This window comes from Phacochoerus africanus, chromosome 6 (assembly GCF_016906955.1).
Source record: "Phacochoerus africanus isolate WHEZ1 chromosome 6, ROS_Pafr_v1, whole genome shotgun sequence".
NCBI lineage: Eukaryota > Metazoa > Chordata > Mammalia > Artiodactyla > Suidae > Phacochoerus > Phacochoerus africanus.
The window spans coordinates 48251858-48275118 of record NC_062549.1 but is presented as its reverse complement, the minus strand read 5'-3'; positions in this window follow the sequence as shown (position 1 = coordinate 48275118).

Below are 23261 nucleotides of genomic sequence, written 5' to 3'. Positions count from 1 at the left end.
AAGATATTGTGAGGACTTGGTATTATTTACTTATTTATTTATTCATAATGTTTGGTACAATGTGCCAATGAAAGAATTCTGGCCTAAAGATTTCAGCTTGAGAATAAAATTTTAGAAATTATTTAATTTATATTTTAATTTTAGGACACTTCTGGTTAAATATTTAATTATGAGTGACTTTGGTAATTCCAGGTTTTCAAGGAATTATTTCGTTTTTCAAAGCTGTTAAATATAATTATATATTTTTTCAGTATCTCTGGGGTCTGTAGGGATATCCAATCTTACTGTTGACATTGGTAGTTTTTGTCTTCATTCTTTTCTCCCTTGAAAATATCACTAAAGTTTTATCAATTTTATTGATCTTTTCAAAAAACTACTTTTTGATTTTATTAATTTCCCCTTGTTTTGGTTTTAATTTCATTTATTTCTACTATATTTATTACTTTTAAGCTTGATTTATAGAATCTAATGATGAAAGCTTAGGTTATTAATTTGAGACCTTCTTTTGTAATATGAACATTGAATATAAATTAATTTCTAAATAATTTATTAGTATTATCTCACATATATTTGCTATATTTTTATTTACATTTGGTTAAAAATATTATTTGGTTAAAAACATTTTATTTACTTTTTTAAAAATAGTTCCTAATATTTCTTCAAATATCTTTTTTGTACCATGAATTTTTTAAGACTAATGTTTATTTTTCAAATATTTTGTGATTTTCCTATTATATTTTTGTTATTGATTTCTAGTTGAATTTTATTTTTATGTGAGAATATACTGAAATGATTTCAATTAACTAAATATTAAGATTTGTTTTCATAAAAGAATATAATAATATAATATATATAATATAATAATATAATTTGTTAAGATTTGTTTTCATAAAAGAATATAATAGACCTTAGTAAATGTTCCATACATACAAAAAATTGTGTATTCTTCTGACATACCATACATGTCAATTAGTTTTGGTCAGTTATTCGGTTCTAAATTCATTTCTGAAATTCCCTATTACTCTATTTTCCTCTATTACTAATAGAGGAGAGTTGAAGTCACAAACAATTGTTGATTTGTTTAGTTCTTTGTTTAGTTCTTCTATAAGTTCTATTAGTGTTCCCTCCTATATTTTAAAGTCCTTGTTTTACATATAACTTTTTTTTTTTTTTTTTTTTGCTTCTTAGTGACAGACTCGTGGCATATGGAAGTTCCCAGGCTAGGAGTCAAATCAGAGCTGCAGCTGCCAGCCTATGCTACAGCCACAGCAGTGGGGGATCTGAGCCATGTCTGTGACGTACACCTCAGCTCACAGGAACACTGGATCTTTAACCAGCTGGAGTAGGCCAGGGACTGAGCCCACATCCTCAAGGATGCTAGTCAGTTTCATTTCCACTGAGCCATGATATATAACTTCTATCTTATTTCTTTTATTTAATTTTAACAAGTAATTTTATTATATTTTATATTTTCCTGTTATTTCAAAAAATATTGAATAGTTGATTTACATTATTATGTTAATTTTTGCTGTACAGTAAAATTATTCAGTTATACATACACACATACTCCCATACAAGGTGTTCCAGAATATATGGTGGGTTTCCCTGTGCTATATAGCAGGTCCCCATTGACCACCCATCCATATACAAGAGTGTGCATATGCTAATCCCAAGCTCTCCATCCCCTCCCCACTTTTCCCATTTGGTAACCACAAATTTGTATTCTAAATCTGTGAATCTGTTTGTGTTTTGGAAATAAGTTAATTTGTATTGTTTGTTTTAGATGCAGCATAAATTAATATCTTATTGTAATTGTCTTTCCCTATTTGACTTACTTTACTTAGTATGATCATCTCTAGTTGCACCCATGTTTCTGCAAGTAGCATTACTTTGTTGTTTATTATGGCTGAGTAGTGTACCATTGTACATATTTACCATTCCTTCTTAATCCATTCCTCTGTTGATGGACATTTAGATTGCTTCTATTCCTTTGCTATTGTAAATAGAGCTGCTATAAATATTGAGGCGTATGTACCTTTAGGACTTTTGGTTTTTGTCCAGATATATGTCCACAAGTGGGATTGCTAGATCATATAGTGATTCTATATTTAGTTTTCTGAGGAACTTCCATACTGTTTTCTACAGTGGTTATACCAAGTTACATTCCCACTTAAAGTGAAGGAGGGTTCAACTTTCTCTCCATCCTCTCCAGCATTTTTCAGTAGTAATTGTATTGATGATAGCCATTCTGACCTGTGTGATGTCAGTAACTCATTGCAGTTTTGATTTGCATTTCTCTAATAATTAGTGATGTTGAGCAACTTTTCATGTGCCTACTGGCCATCCATGTCTTCTTTTCAGAAATGTCTATTTAGGTCTTCTTTCAATTTTTCAATTGGGTTGCTCATTTTTTGTTGTTTTTGATTTGTATTAGTTGTTTGTATATTGTGGAGATTAAGCCCTTGTTAACTGTATCATTTGCAACTCCTTTTTCCTGTTCCATACGTTGTCTTTTAGGTTTTTGTTTGGTTGGTTGTTTGTGTTTGTGTTTTCTTTTGCTGTGAAAATATTATTAAGTTTGATTTAAGTCCTACTTGTTTATCTTTATTTTTCTTGCTATCGCCTTGGGAGATTGAACTAAGAATACATTTGTAAGTTTTATTTCAGAGAATATTTTGCCTAGGTTCTCTTTTAGGAGTTTTATGGTATCATGTCTTAAGTTTAAGTCTTCGTTTTTTTTTATTTTTTATTTATTTTTTGTCTTTTTACCATTTCTTGGGCTGCTCCTGTGGCATATGGAGGTTCCCAGGCTAGGGGACAAATTGGAGCTGTAGCCACCGACCTACGCCAGAGCCACAGCAATGTGGGATCCAAGCCACGTCTGCGACCTACACCACAGCTCATGGCAATGCTGGATCCTTAACCCAATTAGTGAGGCCAGGGATTGAACATGCAACCTCATGGTTCCTAGTCAGATTTGTTAACCACTGAGCCATGATGGGAATACCTTTTTTTTTTTAAGTTTAAGTCTTTAAACCATTTCAAGTTTATTTCTGTGCATGATATGAGAGTGTGTTGTTTCATTGACTTACAGCAGCCATTCAGTTTTCCCACCACCACTTTCTGAAAAGACTGTTTTTTACCCAATTTATATTCTTGCCTACTATGACAAAGTTTAATTGATCATAGGTGTCTGAGTTTATTTCTGGGGTCTCTATTCTTTTACATTGATCCATATGTCTTTTCTGTACCAGTACCATATTATTTTGATTACAGTAGCTTTATAGTATTGTCTGAAGTCTGAGAGAGTTATGCCTCCTGCCTTTTTTTTCCCTCTGATTTTTTTTTGGCAATTCTGGGTGTTTTATGGTTCCATATACATTTTTGGATATATTGTCCTAGTTCTCAGAAAAATATCATGGGGATTTGATAGGGATCATATGAAATCTGTACATTGCTTTGGATAGTATGGCCATTTTAAAAATATTAATTATTCCAATGCAAGAGTGTGAGAGATATTTCCATTTCTTTGATTCCTCTTTATTATCCTATGTTAATGTTTTATACTTCTCAGCATATAAGCCTTGCATTTCCTTGATCAGGTTAATTTCTAGGTATTTTATTTGGGGAGGGACAATTTTATTTTTTTTATTTTTATTTTAATTATTTTTTTAAGGGCTGTGTCCATGGCATATGGAGGTTTCCAGGCTAGGGGTCGAATCAGAGCTGTAGCTGCTAGCCTATGCCACAGTAACAGCAATGCCAGATCTGAGCTGTGTCTGCAAACTACACCACAGCTCATGACAACATCAGATCCTTAACCCACTGAGCAAGGCCAGGGATAGAACCTGTGTCCTCATAGATACTAGTCAGATTCATTTCTGCTGAACCACAACTGGAACTCCAGGGGGGGGCAAATTTAAAATGTATTGCCTTTACATCCCTTTTCTGATGTTTCATTGCTAGTAAACAAAAATCTGACTGATTTCTGAATGTTAATCTTCTAACCTGCTACTTTGCTGAATTTATGAGTGAGTAGTTTTTGTGTGGAGTTCTTAAAGCTTTCTATGTAGAGTACTATGTCACCTGAATATAGTGATAATTTTACCACTCCTTTTCCTATTTGGATACATTTTATTTATTTTTCTTATCTGATTGCTGTGGTCAGGACTTCCAGTACTATGTTGAATAAAAGTGGTATGAGTGGGCTTCCTTATTTTGTTTTGTTTTGTATTGTTTTCCTCCAGATTTTAGCATAAAGGCTTACAGCTTTTCTCTGTCAAGTATTATATTGTCTGTGTGTTTGTCATAAACTACTTTTATTATATTGAGATGTATTCCCTTTATAACCACTTTGGTACAAGTTTATCTGAAATGGATGTTGAAATTTTTCAAATGCTTTTCCTGCATCTATTAGATGATCATGTGGTTTTTGACTTTGTTAATATGGTTTATTACAATGATTTATTTGTGTATGTTGAACCATCCTTGTGAACTGTGGATGAATCCCACTTGCTCACTTGTGGAATATGTCATTGGATCTGGTTAGCTTATATTGTGTTGAGAATATTTGCATCTATATTCATCAAAGATACTGGCCTGTAAGAATAAAATTAGAACACTCTCTAACACCACATGCAAACATAAAGTCAAAATTGATTAAATATCTAAATGTAATCTCAGACACTATAAAACTCACAGAGGAAAATATAGGCAGATCACTCTTTGGCATAAATAAAAGCAATAGCTTTTTTTTATCCACCACCTAGAGTAATGAAAATAAAATCCATTCTCTTACTTTTAAATTATCTGTATAACTAGTTCAGTGATCACTTTTTTATTCTTGTGACAACTTCTGTGATTTTATCAATCCGTTCAAACCATTTATATTTAGTATGATTATCAGTATATTTTTATGTAGGTCTACACTTTTGTTAATATTTCATAACTTCTGTTTTTCATTCTTCTTCCCTAACTTTTCTCATTTTTACATTTTTACTTTATAATTATTTTTTGCTTTTTTTGGGGGGGCACACCCATCACATAAGGAAGTTCCCAGGCTAGGGGTAGAATTGGAGCTGCAGCTGCCTGCCTATGCCACAACCACAGGACCTGGGATCCAAGACGGATCTGCAACCTACACCATAGCTTATGGCAATGTGGGATCCTTAACACTGAGCAAGTCCAGGGATTGGACGCACATCATCATGAATACTAGTTGGATTCATTTCTGCTGAGCAATGGCAGGAACTCCCTATACATTTTTAATTTGGCCATGTCTATTTTTCCTTAGATATTATTCTAGGTTTTACAATGTACATATTTAAATCTCTACAAGCTTCTTACAATTAACGTTTTACTGTAGGTGGAGGATAGAATCATGCCACCACACAGGTTTTTACCTACTTTATTTTATGTTATAGTGGTCATACATCTACATATATTGAAAATGCTATCATTAAATAGGTTTTGCATTCCTAGGTGTGTTCAGATTTTCCTAACTGTTCATATGTTAAGTAATTTTCAATTGCAATCTGTATATTTTGAATATCATATCATGAGCCCCTTGGTCTCATTCAAATTCTATGGATGTTTTTATTTTAGCATATAATTAAGAGATATAGGTCTGGCCACAAGTCCAAACAGTCTTCCATGTACTGTGGTTTTAATATTAATTCACAATTCAATGCTTTTCTCTATGTTTTTTGAATCTTTTCTGAGCATAACTCATTCAGTGGCAATTCTGTGACTTGATTGATAGTTTCTTTGTTACAGATCTCAAAGTGTCCTATTTAAAATCAGATCCATACATTTCAAATCAGAGATGAATGCAGAAGAGTTCATAAGCAACATTATGGAGCAGTTTTCTAACTCCTCTTTTCTCATACTCACATCTTTCACATTCTCTTAGGCCTATCTTATTCATTTTTCTAGTTAGAAAGCTGAAATTTTAACTTCTCAGCTGAAATCTTAACATGACTGTGACCACGTCTGGGGCCAAAAGCAAGAGCAGACCATAAAAAAGTAATGGGGTTTTACTCCACCACCTTGGGGTCAAAAATGTTGGATCAAAGTTTCCAAAAGTTACCTCCTTCATTTTTATGTAATGATAGGCCCATGCTGCAGACACTGTTACTGTCTAAAACCATTAAACTAGAACTAGAGGACATCTCTTGAAGCCTCCCTCTTTCAGCAGTTATATCTACTTCCATGTGTCAAGTTTCTCTGAGACCAGATTGGAGAATACCAGAGGGAAAAAAATAAAATGTAAATTCACTGTCATTTCAGTGGTATTTCAAATTCTTATTTTCTTTCAAAGCCACCTGCTAATATTTAATTTTTGAACATTCTATTTATTAGCTATTCCATGCATTTGTCTTGTGTTTACAATAGTGTTCGGTGGAAGAATCAAGAGCAGTGTTTATCTTGGCAAGAAACAAAATTACCATAATTTAATTTGAAAACTAAATAAATTTTAATATTTGTCTTTTGGAATGTCTTGCACATAGTAGGTGTTTAGCACATATTTGTTTAGTAAAATTTAGTGAAGCTATAGAAATAAAAACACTAAATTGTTATTCCAGTTATTAAATCTGTTTGGCTGTGGACTTTCTAATTTAAATTATGCTAATGAGATCCAATGAATAAAATAATTTTAGTGTATTCTATCTGACGGATCTCATTTTCGAATGTAGCAGCCATATCACTTTTTTTTTGTCTTTTTAGGGCTGTACCCACAGCATACGGAGTTTCCCAGGCTAGGGGTATGCCACAGCCACAGCAACACAAGATCTGAGCCACATCTTTGACCTACACCACAGCTTATGGCAATGCCAGATCCTTAACCCACTGAGTGAGGCCAGGGATGAACCCTTCATCCTCATGTTTGATAGTCAGACTTGTTTCCACTGAGCCATAATGGGAACTCCCCTACTTAAGGTTTTATTACTGTTTTCATGGATGAGTGAAGCAATGTCATACTCATGTTTAGGTAAATTATCTAATAGTCCCAGCTAGTGCCATACCCATATAGATTTCATACCTTGCATTTATAACCTTGACTGAAAAGGGAATAAGGAGGCAAGGGTAGACATTTTCTGCTAAATTTTTCAATGCAGAGTTATTCCTTCTTTTCTCCTATGAAATTTCCAAGATTTTAATTTTCTACTGGATTGTTGATGGTTGCCAAGTCAGTGTTACAATGTGTGTAACACTTATGACAAGGAGAGGAGGTCTCTGACAGAGGCGGTCAGTGTACTCAGAGTGCTGCTGCCAGATAGGAAAGTTGCATATCTCTGAGGAGCACCAAGAGCTGCTAGAAACAAATAAGTGTTAGGGGAAAATGCTGACCACAAACCTATTCAGCTTCTTTTAAAAGAGAACATTTGTGTAAGATATATTAAAAGTTCATAAAATATGCAGAAAGTTTTCAGAGTCCAAGTTTTCAAGATAATTTATTATTACTTTTTCAGTAGTTCTTACCACAATATTATATTTTTCTTTAGGGTAGCTTTACTAGTCAAGAAATACTAATAATAACTCATTTTCCTAAAATGGGTTAAAATGACAATCTCTTTGAAGAGGGCAAATAGCAAGCTATGTGAAATTCTAAAGCATCTCCTGCGAATCTGTCCACATGAAAAAGATGAATAGCTTCTACGTATAGAGTTGATGAATTTTTAAATTATATATTATATGCTATCAATAATGTGCATGAGTTTTTAAGAGTAAGCTGGTTTTCCTTTATTGACAATTTCTATAAGAACACTGTAGTTGGGCATGCATGTAAGAATGAGACACAATAAATAAAATAATTCTATAACTTTATAATTGATTGCTCTTATTTAGGCAAAATCTATATAATTATTTTAGAAATATATGTGCATTTCTTTGACAAATGCGTAGTTTTATACAATCCAAAGCTTATAAAATGTAGCATTTTTATTTTCTTTCTCTCTCTGGATGTATATTTATTTTTTACATATGTGTATATACATATGTGAATGTTTATGTGTGTATATGTGTCTATTTATATTTATACGTACATTATAGTCTTAAAACTTGAGCACATCCTTTACAAATGTTTTCCTAAATACACATTTGATTGCATAGTAGTTAAGTTTATCTGCCCAAATAATTTTAGTTTGGGAAATATTTTTCAATATGGGTAAGAACCCTATTTAGAATCCTAAAACAGAATCATTCTACTAATATATCAAAAGTTATAATTAATTTTTATTAACTTGTATGAAACATTAATATCAAAAATAGAAGCAAACTCAGTATTCTTAAATATGTGTATATGCCCTTATAAGCAGCTGGAGCAGAGGTTCATGTATCTGGACATATGTGAAAGAAATAGAGAGGGATTCCTTCTTTAAAAGTGCTTCCCAAATGTACAGACACACTTTATGGAGTTCTGTCTTTAAAAATTAATTCCTTTATTTTGAGGTATTTATTTCACAGGCTTTCTGTTAACATGAAATCACCACTGGAAGGTCAGTGTTTGAAGCTACGTATTATCTCAGCCTTCTTGGATTTGTCAGAATGTTTTCTCAGAAAAGCTAAGAGTAGAGTTGTAAGGAAATGAAAGACTCATGAGGTTAGGAAAGGTTTGCTAGGGAGAAAAAAGTTACAGCCCTGCTGCTACTGGGAACTTCTTAATTTTGAAAAGATTATTCTGATTCTGGATACACTGGGAGAGATGATGCTAATAACAAATGCAGTTACTTCTGATATTTGGATACAATCAGCCATATTATGAAAAGCCAGAAATGACCACCAAGTCAAGCTAATATGGTACTTGCAAAACATGTACAAAATGGCATCAAGATATGTATGCCATTTATTGAAATAAATAAGACATTTGACAGTGAAATACTTCCTTACTCTCCCAAATAGTTCCATTGAAATTAGCTGCAAACTGCAAAATGGTCTTTAAGAAAGTCAGTCATCATGCTGATGCATGGGTCCTGGAAACACACACATAATAAAGGTTATACAACTATATTATAGATTGTTTTACAGAGTCAGCAAAGTGTTGTAAGTTTACAGTCAGCTTAAAATGGATTAAAGTCATGCATTAGTGTGCTACAGAAGAACTGTAATCAGCAAGAAAATTCTGTATTGGCAATACCCCTTTGAAGGCTGTCACTAAATAACACTATCTTGACAGCAGCCTGTCAAAGGATACACATATTGACTAGAAATTGGAAACTCAATGAATCCACCATGTCTTTTATCAAAACCTACAAAGCTGTGGATATGAGGCATCAAGAATGTGCCTGTATTTTGATGGAAAATTGTGCAATATTATCATTTACAAGTGTGACACCAGGATCACCCAAAAGATATTTAAAACACATTCAGGATAAATTTGTTCCTAGTAATTGGACTGTGGATAAGGAGAGCAAGGAAACTATATCATTTTAATGAGGGTCACTACTACCACATCTTTGACAAGATCTGCCAGCATAGTTAGTTCTCCTCTACTGTCAACTTATTTTAGGCATTTCTTACTTCCTAATTGCAGTTTAAGTTTACTTTGTAAATACTCCTTTTAAGGCCTTCATATCTGTGCCAACTGGCTGTGACCCAGATGGGAAATTTAATGGAGTGAGTCATCAAGTGCCTAAAAACCCTTCCTGACTCATGTAACAAAGTCAAATTTTCATTTGTAACCTCATCACTTGCCTTCATCTGGAATACCAGTTTTACAGTAACTCTAAATGCCTCAGATTTCCCAGTCAGTATGCAATCAATATTCTAATATTTAAAAAATACCTAAAGGATTTATGGTTTACCAAAAAAGATATTTCAGATCCATTCTGGCTTCCCAAGCCCTTTTCAAGAAATACCAGAGTAGCTCAAGGCCTTGCAAGTTGTTATTAAAGTTGGGGCACAGTCTAGCTTACCAATTGTAAGCCCAGAAGCTTTAGAGTTTTCCTGTCTTCTATTCATCATCTTCTTCTTAGACTTTCTCTCACTGTGCTACCATCAGTGATGAAGTCATAAGTGAGTTTCAGGTGATGCAGCAAATGCATGCAGCACCTTCTTCATGTGCATATGACTGCACCTATTATGCCATGGTCGCATTTTTGCTATGTTATTCTGAAAATTGATGTATTCCCTGACATAAGGGCTTTGCATTATTAAATAATTGAGAAATATTAAATCTTTAACACACATAAATAAATAAATTTATTTATTTTAGGTGCCACACTTTACCTGGTAGTTTGAGTTATAATAATAATTGATCCTGTTGTGTCATTACCTGGTTCCTCTCAGTGATCTATAAACAAATGTTTATCCCAATGCCTTACAGATACAATCCATATTTTATCCAGAGTAAAGATTATCTGAAAAATCACTCTTTAAGACAATAAATGAAAGTAGAAGAAAGGAATTATACTGGTATGAGTGCTAGTGAGAAACTGAATTTGATAATGATACATTTGTATACAAATATAGAATGTGGTTATTTTTAAATCAATGAACAAAGCATTTCAGATTGTTGCACAATTTGTATTAATACCATATTTCTTCTCACGTGCATTTTGTGATAACTGCACGCAATGCATTTCATTAAGTTAAAGTGTGCTGGCATTAATGTAATGGCTGATGGCATCTTTAATTAGAGAGGCCTGCAGTGTTAGTTTTATGCAGACATTTTCCTTAGCAAACAAAACAGAGCTATAGAATATCTATGGGATGTTGCTTCTCCTCAGGCAAGAATTCATCCCTTTGGCCTGGTAGACTGTTTATCAGCTACAGAATTATCAAACAAAACATAGATAGCACTCTTGCCACTTCTTCCCAGGAAGAAACACAATAGTTGTCTTTAGTTGTACAAAAGCATATTCCAGGATTTTATTGCTAATTGAATTATAATGAAACAGAGAATGCTGGAAGAAGATGTGTCTGGGTAAAATTTAATATAAAATAAAGAGTTGGATAGCTCATAATTTTAAAAGAAAAACTTTTTTTGCATTTCTAAGACTTAGTGGAATGAAGAAAAAGACTATTCTAGCACTTGTATTAATAAGATTCATATTGTATTTTTAAGATTCTAGAACTTATATACTTAAGATTTTAACAACTTATCAGAATCAATATTCTTTGGCAGGAAGTTTTTAGGATTGTTCTGGTTCCTGCAATGCTGGACCTGGCTATGTTTAGTTCTTGTGACACAATGCACAACACCACCATACACAATGAAGTGCTCAAAAAAGATTTTGAAGATGATGTGAAACAGCCCAAAGTAATATATTTCTGTGATCACCTATTATGTTTGCCTGAGAACTTTCGAAGGAATGGAGATTTTTTACTGTGCTTTTGCACAGTACTATTTCAGATTTACAATCTCTTTTAATGAGTACTGAGCTCCATGGCTCCTTCAGCTGCTTTGTGCTTTGTTTCAAAACAGAGAAAAAAAGAAAGAAACTGTGCAATGGGGTAGACACTATCTTTTTAATAGAAAATATGAATTACTTGAATAGAAATTATGAATAGAAATTATTGTATCTTTTTAAACTGTCTTGAGAAATACCTATTTTTCAACATTTATTATACATAAGGCTAGGCAAGCCTGGGTTAGGGGCATGAGTATCCAAGAAGTGTTCTCTTTTTTTTCCAAGATCCTACAGAGGTGTTAAAAAAGAAACAAGCAGTATCTGATAAAAGTAACTAGTAGCATAAGTAATTTTGCAAATAAGATAAGCAACTAGAGTTGGGTGTGTGCTTAGAGATATTTATTTGTAGCAAAGCTAGAAATCATTTGTACCTGGGATATTCATAAAGGAAGTTGAAGATTATAATAGACTAAAATAGGGAAAGGTAGGTGCCATCATATATCAGAGTATAAAGGTAGGAATTGATTGTAATTAATCTTTTTATAGGGTCTTTTAATATTCAAAGTATATTAATATTGGCTTTCACTTGTGAGAGGTCAAAATTATGTCTATAGCTGTACTTATGTATAGGTATGTATATGCTTCCATATTTATAAAATGAATATTTTTATTGATATATATTCATGTATTATATATTCTACATTATACTTATAAAATGAATATACATTTATATATGTTCTTATATATGCATTATTTTATAGGTATAAATTTTCAAAAATTTAGTGAAATTTAGTGAAAAAATTTTATTCTGAAGACAGAGTATTAGCTTTCTCTCCATGGGTATGTAATTTTTGTCCCTTAATCCCATTTTTATTATTTTTAAAAAGTGAATGATAAAAACTAAATAAAATTACAAAGTTGTAAGAGGATCAACAGGAACACAAGACTTGGCTAAGAAAACATAAGTAGAAAAATAGAAGAAGACTATCTAACTTCTTTGCGTATTGGTTTATAATCAATTAACTCATTCATTTAAATGTTCCCATTGTGATTCTCTCCTGAAACATTTACTACTTCTTTTCAGTGTGCCATAAATTGTTCTTAGAATTAAAAATTCAAAACTGAATCAGCACAAATGAACTCCTCAGAAAAGAAAATCATGGACTTGGAGAAGGACTTGTCGCTGCCTGATGGGAGGGGGAGGGAGTGGGAGGGATCGGGAGCTTGGGCTTATCAGACACAACTTAGAATAGATTTACAAGGAGATCCTGCTGAATAGCATTGAGAACTTTGTCTAGATACTCAAGTTGCAACAGAACAAAGGGTGGGGAAAAAATGTAATTGTAATGTATACATGTAAGGATAACCTGACCCCCTTGCTGTACAGTGGGAAAATTAAAAAAAATATTAAAAAAAAAACTGAATCAGACAAATTCTCTTCTTCAAGAAACATTCATTCTAAAGAGAACACATTCATTTGGACAGTTTTGAACGTGCATTCTGGATCCATATTTTTATTCCCATTTTGTGTATGTAGATTCAGCCTCAATTTTGTCCATTAGCCAACTGGATCCATCTAAAATATTCATGAATTAAATCATACTCTTTGCTGTGATGAAATATGCTTGTTTCATTAAGACACAAAGTTTTCTAGGCTTTAGCTTTTATGAATCCATGCCCATAGATTAGGGCAGTTTCCTAAACTGATAAAGGAAATTTTCTATACCTAAGGATAGAAGAGATTGATGCCAATATATATTTTGATGATTTTATTTTTTTTGAATTTAAACATACATTATTAAAGCTACTTAAAAGGAAAGGGAAAATAATTACTTTGAGAGGAAATGAAATTATAATTTATTCTCATAATCACTAAAATGATTTATAATTATTATAATTTACTCTCATAGTCAAAACAATACCCAAAAATATATATAGTGAGCCAAATGTTGATAGAAATTAAGATGATAAAGTATAGTGTCTGCTAACTGTTCAGTACATAGAAAATATAAATTCTAGGCCTACTTGGATTTCAGTCTTTCAAGGTTAGGTAATATATTTCCATTCATACTGGCAGATAGTATTAAAATTTATCAAATATGCAACTATACTTTAATACTTTTTGCAGTTTTCCTCGTAATCCATATAGTTCTAGGCTACTTTCTCACCACCCTCGTTTTTTCTCTGCTTTACCAAAATCAGATATGGACCAGCTGACATTATATTATATACCATTAAAATAATTTCCTTTCCCTGAGATATATCAAAGTTACCTTGCAAAGTAATAAATTAAATTTATACATTACTTATTTTCTATCTTTAAATTGTGTACTTGTTAAGACCAACTTCCCAAATGTATTTCTCAGAAAGTGATTTTTTTCTGCTGGAAATAAAGTAAACCCCATTTAGTTTTCTGTACTTTTATGAGAATCTGATACACAGTAGCAGCCAAGATGTTCAGACTGATTACAAAATACATCATTTTGGCCTCCTAATTTTTAATAAAACCATATCTTTGAGCTGATGAACCCTGATAACCTGAAGTAGAGTGTGGCATTTTCCAACACATTATAAGCTTAGGTTTTCAAAGATTGGCTTAAAGGAGGTAGTTTATTTCCTCCTATGTACTTTTCCGGTCAGTAGATAATAGAGATGACTTCATAATACTCTTGTGGTCCAACTATTTGTTTATTGAAAATTTGGTTTACAGAGAAACAAAATTTTCTTTCTCAAAAAAATTACATAATAGAATTATTTTACTACATTGTTTGTGAAACTTAGCAAAATGATTCTCCCTAATAGGTTATACATTTAGAATAGACATTATCAGTTGAAATTAAGGTATTATAATATAATAAATCTCCAAGAATGACAGTACTATTCCTAAAATGAGGCTGTTTTATAAAATATTACTCAGAAATTTCAAAAACTATGTTTGCATTCTTTATTATTTCCTAATTATTTCTGCTAGTTTTTGGTTAGACTGTAGAAATGGAAGCTTAGGGAGTTCCCATTGTGTCTCAGTAGTAATGAACCTGACTAGTATCCAGGAGGATGTGTGTTTGATCCCTGATTTTGCTCAGTGCATTAAGGATCTGGTGTTGCTGTGAGTTGGGTGTAGGTCACAGTTGCAGCTCAGATCTGGCATTGCTAGGGCTGTGGATAGGCAGGCATCTGCAGATCTGTGTTGAACTCTAGCCTGGGAACTTCCATATACCTCAGGTGTGGAAGTCCTAAAAAGCCAAGAAAAATGAAAAGAAAGAAAAGAAAAGAAATAGTAGGCTAGAAAAATGGATTAGAAAAAGGAAATTTTCACATAAGGAAATAAATATGCATTTTTTGTGTTTATGTTAGCTCTCTAGTATAACATGTAAATCTCTTTATAAATTGTTGGTTACATAATTATCTAACCTCTTCTACCATGCCTTATGAAATGTTTGGATTTACTTAAATATAGGAAACAAGCTGCCTTTAAATACTTATCTTGTTTATCTCCCTCTGCCACAAAATATGTTCTCTTTGAGGATAAAATTATGTATTGAACCTTGACTAACTATGTGCTAAAATATAATTATATCCAATCCTTTTGAATTTTAAAGAATGACTACTGCGAAAATAGTTCTGGGAAAAATGAATGAATAGAATAAAAAAACAATATCCAGTTAGTTCTGGTTGACTTTTAATGTACTACATGAAGTAGTATTTGAATAATTTAATTGTATACTTAATGTTTCAAATACAAATGTATAATATTTTACAGTGATTTTAAATTATGATTTTATTTTTACCAGGCTACTTCTCTATACAAACTCATTTTAGGTCGGCAATTTCAGATTAAGTCAAATAATGATTTAGTATTAAGGAACAGAGACAAAAAATTGTATACAAACTCATAGCCAGACGAGTTAAAATTAGCAAAAGAAAAATATTTTAATTTTACAAAAAATCTTGAAAAATAAGAAACCCTGGATTCCATATATAAAGGAAAAAAATCATTGTCAGATTGTTATTTTCCAAAGATTTAATGTACTGTAAGTCATGAAGAATGAAGTACTTACCTAGACCTATAAATGTGTACCAAATTAGAGAGAAAGAGAGATGATACTCTTGGGCATGGTTTGGAGTTGGTGCTCTTGGGCATGATTTGGAGTTCTTATGAAAAGTAAGCAAGGGAGTCCATTAATGTCACAGTACAAAAAAGATGCAGTTTATGAAACAGCGTGGGGATTAGGACAATCTGTATTCATATACTAACTTTTATGGAAATAAATAGACTAACTCCTCAATAATATTAAAATTTTCCATTTGTGGTGAACTTTGAACATATTTTTTTTTACTAATAAAGTTTAATAACATCTGTAGACCTAATGCTAGTGAATGAAATTCTAACCTTGCTGAGAAAGGTTAGAATTTCATTAAAGTTATGAAATTTGGCTTATCTTGCCCAGCCCCTGGTTTTTAGGTAGAAGGGTTATCTATACCACCTTGACTGATAGAAAAGCTGTTGCCTTCCAATGAGAAGTAAGATCTTATTATTTTTGTTTTTGCTTTTTTATTTTAGTGCCATACCCATGACATATGGAGGTTCCCAGGCTAAGGGCTGAATTGGAGCTACAGCTGCCAGCCATTGCCACAGCCACAGCAATGCAGGATCTGAGTGGTGTCTGTGACCTACACCACAACTCACGGCAATGCCAGGTTCCTAACACACTGAGTTAGCCCAGAGATTGAACCCACAACCTCATGGATCCTAGTCGGGTTCATTAGCCGCTGAGCCACAAAGACAACTCCTAGAAGTAAGACCTTTAAAAACACTAAATCATTATATGTAAATGATTATCCATTTCTCCAATGAGATTCACAGAATATTTCAGAGATTTATGTAGGCACAGCAATAGTTTATGGGGTTAGAGTTGTCAAGTATCCTCCCCTAGGTCCAAGCTTTGTTTTCCTTGGATTCAGTTTTGTTCATGTAGAGCTAGAGGACAAGTTGAACAAGCAAATAAATACATTGCCTATAGGAAGTCTCAGGGAATGCCTGTAAAAACTTCTCATAAGAAAAGAAAAAAATTTGAAATAAAGTGTATTTACAAATAATTAGTGATAGACTGAAGCCAACATGGATGTCAGCGCCATGCTAAATTAATTACTAGTAAGAATACAGATGAGTTAAAAAATCATTACACAGATGCCTGTTATAATGAATTTACATATCTCTGAATCAAGCAAAAGTTTTGGTAAAGCAATTGGCTCTCTTTAAAAGTGCTGGTAATGATCTAAGAATGATTTTTTGTTTGTTTACACAGGGGCTAGTTTTATCACTGCTATAAAAGAAATGATTGTCATATAGAGAATTTAAGCAAGAATCTGAAAGAGTCTATTTAGAGATCTCACACCTAAAATAAAAGGTAAATTGTTCATCAGTAAACTCGGTTAAATTCAGTAAAAAGCACTATCAAATATTGAGAATAATTGTTGAGTTATTATCTCACCCAAACTATCAAATTTATAAGCAAATCTTTACCATTTTTGTTTCTTCAGTATATATCTAAATTCAATTGACTTTTGTTCATTTCCATTGCTAAAACCCATATTCAAACCATTATAATTTTTTCCTCAAAAACTACTGTAATAAATTCCTAAATGACCTCTAGTTTCTATCTGCACCTCCACCTCCAACCATGCATTCTCTGCTAAATAGCCAGAGTGGTCTTTTAAAAATGTAAATCACTTTATGCTACTATCTTGATATGATGTGGCCAAAACAAAAGGCCTTTTGTAATTTGATGTCCCTCTGGGTAACCTCACTCACATTCTATCATATCCTAACTTCTTTCTGGTTCTTCAAGTATACCAAGCTTGTTCTTTCCATGACACTTTTGTACTTGCTATTTCTGGCTGAAAAGGTGTTCAGAGTTCATAAAACTGACTCCTTGTCATTTAGGTCTCAACTCAAATGAACGTTCAACCTATTTGTCAATGAGATGGATTTTTCAGCTTGAAGACTTGTATAATTCTTCAGCTCTAGAAAATGATGCTTTTTATTGCTTATCTATATTTAATACTATTTTGAAATATAACATAGATATAAAAGATTGTCCAGATCATAATTTGGTGTATTTTCACAAACATAGCACACCCATGTATCCAGCATCCAAATCAAAAACACTAGGTTCTACCAACAAGCACCACTTGGACCTCCATTCCAGACACAACCTCCTAAATGGAAATACAACCATCTTGAGTTTTGACACTGTATATTAGTTGTAGTATTTTTCTTAACTTCATGTAAATGGAATCTTAAGAGTATGCATTATTTTGTGATTGGCTTCTTTCTCTTCACCTTAAGTTTGTGGTATTTAACAAAGCTATTGTACCACATGATACACTTTTATTGCCATAAAACATTCAATTGCATAAATATATCAAAATGTATTCACCCATTCTACCTTTAGTTGTCATTTGTGTAGTTTAAAATTTACAGCTATTTTTAGTAGTGCCAACATGAATATCCAAGAGTGTGTCTTTTCTTAAGCATATTAATGAAATTTACACGGGAATGGAAGTTCTGGGTCATGGGCTATGTATATGTGCAGCTTTAAGAAATATTTCCAACAGTTTTTCAAAGTGGTGAAATCAAATTACACTCCTGATCACCTTTGTATGAAAATTCAGTTTGCTCAGATTTAGCTCTGTCTTGTTCTTGTTAGCCATTCCAGAGGCTATAATAGATTCACAGTGTATTTACTAGATGATTATTATTTTTGATCATCTTTTTTTTTTTTTTTTGGCCACATCCAAGACATGCAGAAGATCCCATCAGGGATCAAATCCATATCACAGCAGTGACCTGAACCACAGCAGTAACAATATCAGGTCCTTAATTGATAGGCTACCAGTCAACACCTTTAGAATCTTTTCACATATTCATTTGTCGCTTATTTGTTCTCTATTCTTAAGTGTCTATTTTTCTTTTGAGCTTATTTTAGAAGATTAGCAATTATTACTTTTATACTGTTTTATTTTTGTTAAATACAGGGCCACACCATGGAAAGTAATTTTGCTGCAATAAAAGTTTTATTACAAGGAAAAAAAAATCTCATAATCCTATGTTTTTATCTCATTTTTCTCTTACCTCAGAGGCAACAAATTTCAGCTCTTTAATAAGTTACTTAAAACCATATTTTTAAACAATAGAGTAGTACACTAATAATATTTTTTTCTCCATCTCTGTGGTTTCATAGTGCTAATCTTTTAAAAATATTATTTTCTGAAATGTTGAAATTAAAATTCAGGATAAGAATTAGAAGCTATATTCTGTCTACCACCTGTACACAGCTCCTTACTTTTGTATTTCTCAGTTACATTCACTGCAAAAATTATGTTTATACACACACAAATATATATATACACACATATATAAATATATATTTATAAATAAATATATATACACATATATAAATAAATATTTATAAATAAATAAATATATATTTATAATAAATGTGTGTATGTGTATCTCAGTTCTGGAAGTCTGTCTAAGGAATGTCTAGGAGACAGGTATCATACATTTCCACATTCATTCACTCCACAGCCATTTATTTTACTAAGATTACTTTTGGATGAGATTTTTGAGACAATTTATATTAATTATACAAAACATAATAGTACTTATGTAAATATAAATTTGGGTTTTTTTTGCATAGGCAGAGAATAACCTCCACATTTGTCATATATTTCCAATTACAAGCAATGTGATTAAATTTTGTCATATTTAACTATCATGCCATGCTTTATGTTGCCTATTCTATAATTAAGTACATACTGCCATCTTTCATAATACTGTTATATTTACTAACCTTAACATCAATTATCTTCAACTTCTAGAATAGTAGGAAAGTAATTGAATAGTAGGAACTATTTTGTTATATTTTTAAAACCCATCTGTACCAGCCAAAGAAAAAAGTACATAATAAATGATCAAGAGTATTAATTACATATATATTATATAATGAAAAAAGCCTTCAATTGATCAGGGAAGTATTAATATAATGTAATGTTTTTATGAAAACACAATGTGAATCAAGTATAAAAGAAACACTTAGAAATGCACAAGACTATTACTGGCATTTGAAACTTTATCAAGGTGTTACAAACCTAGATATATTTTGCAAATATAATCTACTTTGATTTTTATCATAGATGTTAGGGTTTTCTCTAAAATACAATGCTTAAGATCCTTTGTTCATTTTTTATTGATAATATCATAGGTCAGACTCACATTAGGAAAATATTAAACAGGAAAAGTTAATAAAATATAGCATTTTTCAATTGGATTCTCTTGTTTCTTAGATCTTTCAGTTTGCCTAATTTTCTTATCCCTATGAACAAAATCTGTTATTTTTTAAAATTAGAGAGTAGTTGATTTACAGTGTTGTGTCAATTTCTGCTGTACAGAATAGTGACCCGTCATACAGTTAGCTGCTCTTTTCGTGTCTAGAAGTTTGGGATACCTCAGAAAACAGCTCTAAAGCTGCTGCCTCAAACTGACAAGAGTTCAGGAAACTACACAGGATAGACAAACGGCTAAATAATAAACTTGCAAAGCTACAAGGGAATAATTACTCCCCTCTACCCATTGTCAGCCCTCTTCTCTTAGTTTCTTGTCTGCTGGTCCACTTCACATTGTGTCATTAACAATGCTTAATTCTAAGAAGCATACTATCAGCAGTGATAGGAGCAAAACTATTTTAGGGGGCACCCATTTCTAGCAAAACTGATTAATCCTTTCAAAATAGGAGCTGGTCCTCCTCACAGGCATTTAATCCTGGATATATGTCAGAGACCAATTTAAAAATCCTGTAAATATTCAGGACTGCTTTCCTGACAAGGTTGGCCCTTGTTTGATTTTGAAATTTTACCTAAAATGTCAAGTTAATTAATCATATGTATATGGATAAAGACATGAAGTATCAACTGACATATTAAAACATAAGTTATATTACCAGAAGAGAGATTATTATTACTAAACAATTTATTTATTCAGGAAGAGGGAGTAAAAAGTCAAGGTGATCTTTTCCTTCTAAAGGATAATTTCTAAATGTAATTATGATGCAAGAAAATTTCCATTCTCTCTACAACATTTTTCTTTATAGAACATGGTACTGTATGACAATCAGGGAAATTCTTGCTATTTCTGAAAAGCCAAGTGGCAAAGAACTATTCATAACTTTAATAAATCAGAGTATTTATATTTTATATAGTTCCTGAAAATCACTAAATATCTCCAAATAATCAGTCCTTTTATCTTGATTTTTTAATGTCTCATCATTTTCTCTTGAAGCTAAGAAAGCTTCAAGAGGGAAAATTCAATGCTCTATTGTGAATGAAAACCTGATATTTTTATTTCATGCAGTTGACTTTAAGTATAAAGATTTTTCACTTGTATATGACTAATATTACATTAAAATATTAGGCAATATAATTTATTGACTGTGTTCTTGCTATATCTAATAATTTTTAATGTTATTCTGAAATATTTAGTAGTCTGCATTATATATTTTTTATTATTCAGCAGTCCTAAATTTGTTCATTTCTTATGCAGGCAAATTGCAAGTGTTAAAGTTATAATTAAAAATATAGATTTTAGGAGTTCCTGTCATGGCTCAGTGGTTAACAAATCCTACTAGGAACCATGAGGTTGCGGGTTCGATCCCTGGCCTTGCTCAGTGGGTTAAGGATCCGGTGTTGCCTTGAGCTGTGATGTAGTTTGCAGACGCGGCTTGGATCTCACATTGCTTTGGCTCTGGTGGAGGCTGGCGGCTATAGCTCTGATTCGACCCCTAGCCTGGGAACCTCCATATGCTGGGGAGCAGCCCAAAAAATGGCAAAAAGACAAAAATATATATATATATATATATATATAGGTTTTAAAGCTTATCGCATTTCCCAAATTATTTGTAAATTATTTATTGACATGAAATGACTATCCACAGCACTTTTTCACCACATGAAAATATTTCATATTTTTCACAGCTTGTGAAGGCAAAAAAGGGATACATTTATTTTATGTATTCAGAATTTTAAATGCATTTCAAATTGTAAATTATTAAAAACAATAATATTCTGGATTTTTTAATGATGTAAATTTTTAGAAAAGCTTCAACTGAAAACCTGGGAAGTATTATATTTCATTTTTCCCTTGGAAAACTAAAATTTTAGTATAAACTATTCCATTTATTTTTGTCTACTTTTCTTCCAATATCAATATCCTTTTGATGGATAGAATCAATTCAAGAAGTAAATTATTTGACCCAGCTAATCTACACTTTACCTCCAAAGCAGAAACTGTTGCCCTAGATCTTCAAGCTACTCTTCTTTTTATATTTAAGCCAGATAATAAAGAGTAAGAAAGCAAAATATGAAAATAAAATGGATGTTACATATGTACATATCTGAGGAAGAATTAAACACCTTAAAATGTAAATTTTTTACATGTTCATGTTAATGGATGTGAACATCGTGTATCAGATTTATATTTTGTTCTATTAGAATTTAAAAGTTAACATGCTTGCCAGTCTTCTAATGAAGTTTACTTGATGATGTTGATGTTAATTATTGGACTTTAAAGTAGGCCTATAAACAGACACTAGGATATACTTCAGATCTCCTAAATCCTTCACTACTTATCTCACCACAATTTCTGCAAAAGATTGAATGCAACATGAGAGACCTTCCATAGTATTAGTAGTGATCAATTTATAAAATATAAGGTGTTAGGGAGAAAGATTATTTAACATTGCTTCCTACTAAAGTCTTCTCTATACTTGCAGATGCATCATTTAAAATTTTTCAAAATGAATTAACATTGTTTATTTTATTTTAAACATTTCTATAGTTAAGTAAACTGTGACAGAAAAATCAATTCTGAGTAGAGAAATTTTTCACTTCTTACCATACACTCTAAACTCAATATCAGGCAGATAGTTCTTCTATTCAGGTTAAGATGAGTAATTTCTATCTATCAAATCAATATTACCAGAAAAAAATAATTATTTGATTTTTGAAATTGTTCCAAAGCTGCTGTATCCAATACCCAGTCAAAAACAGCTAACGGTTATTAGTCAAGGTCATATATCACAGACTGGAACTATAAAGCCAAATTTACCAATTAATTGTAACAAATCAATTTCAATTGGCATCACAAAGACATTTAAAGGTGATTTATGATGATGGGTTTTAACTCCTTGTGAGGGAAGATCTTTTTTTTTTTCCTAATCGAGCTCCAGAAATTAAACAAAAATTGATCTGTTTGATTGCAGCACAGCTTTACAGTCCAAAGCCATAACCCAGTCACAAGCCATGCAATCGTCCACCTGTGACCACTGAAGCCCATTACAGAAGACAAGGCCATGGCTTTTCAAAGCATCATTTAAATATTCCAGACATTTTAAAATAAAAAATCTGAATTTGGAACCCTAGAAACTCTTATTAACAAACTTTCCTATTGACTCTGATACCCATTTGAGAAGTATGCTAAAATTCACTCTTCTTTCCCAAGTACAAATCCTTTCTATGATATTTCTAATAGAAGATCTCCTCTCCTTGATTTGAATCGGCAATAGACAACACTGCACAAGAGACAATTTCCTTATTAGACACTAGACTATTTGGAGGTTCCTTCTTAGCATAGAGTTTATGTTTACCTCAATAGTAATTTTCAACCTTTAGCTTTAGTTTTGTCCTCCATAGAAGCACTGGACATGTTTTCTAAATTTTTCATTTGCATTACAAGATGGATATGATTAAAGAGTAACATTAAACAAACAAACCTACAATGCTACGAAATGCCCTCAGTGTATTTAGGCATATTGCTCAAAATAACTCCAGGCTATTTTAGAATTACAAATGCAT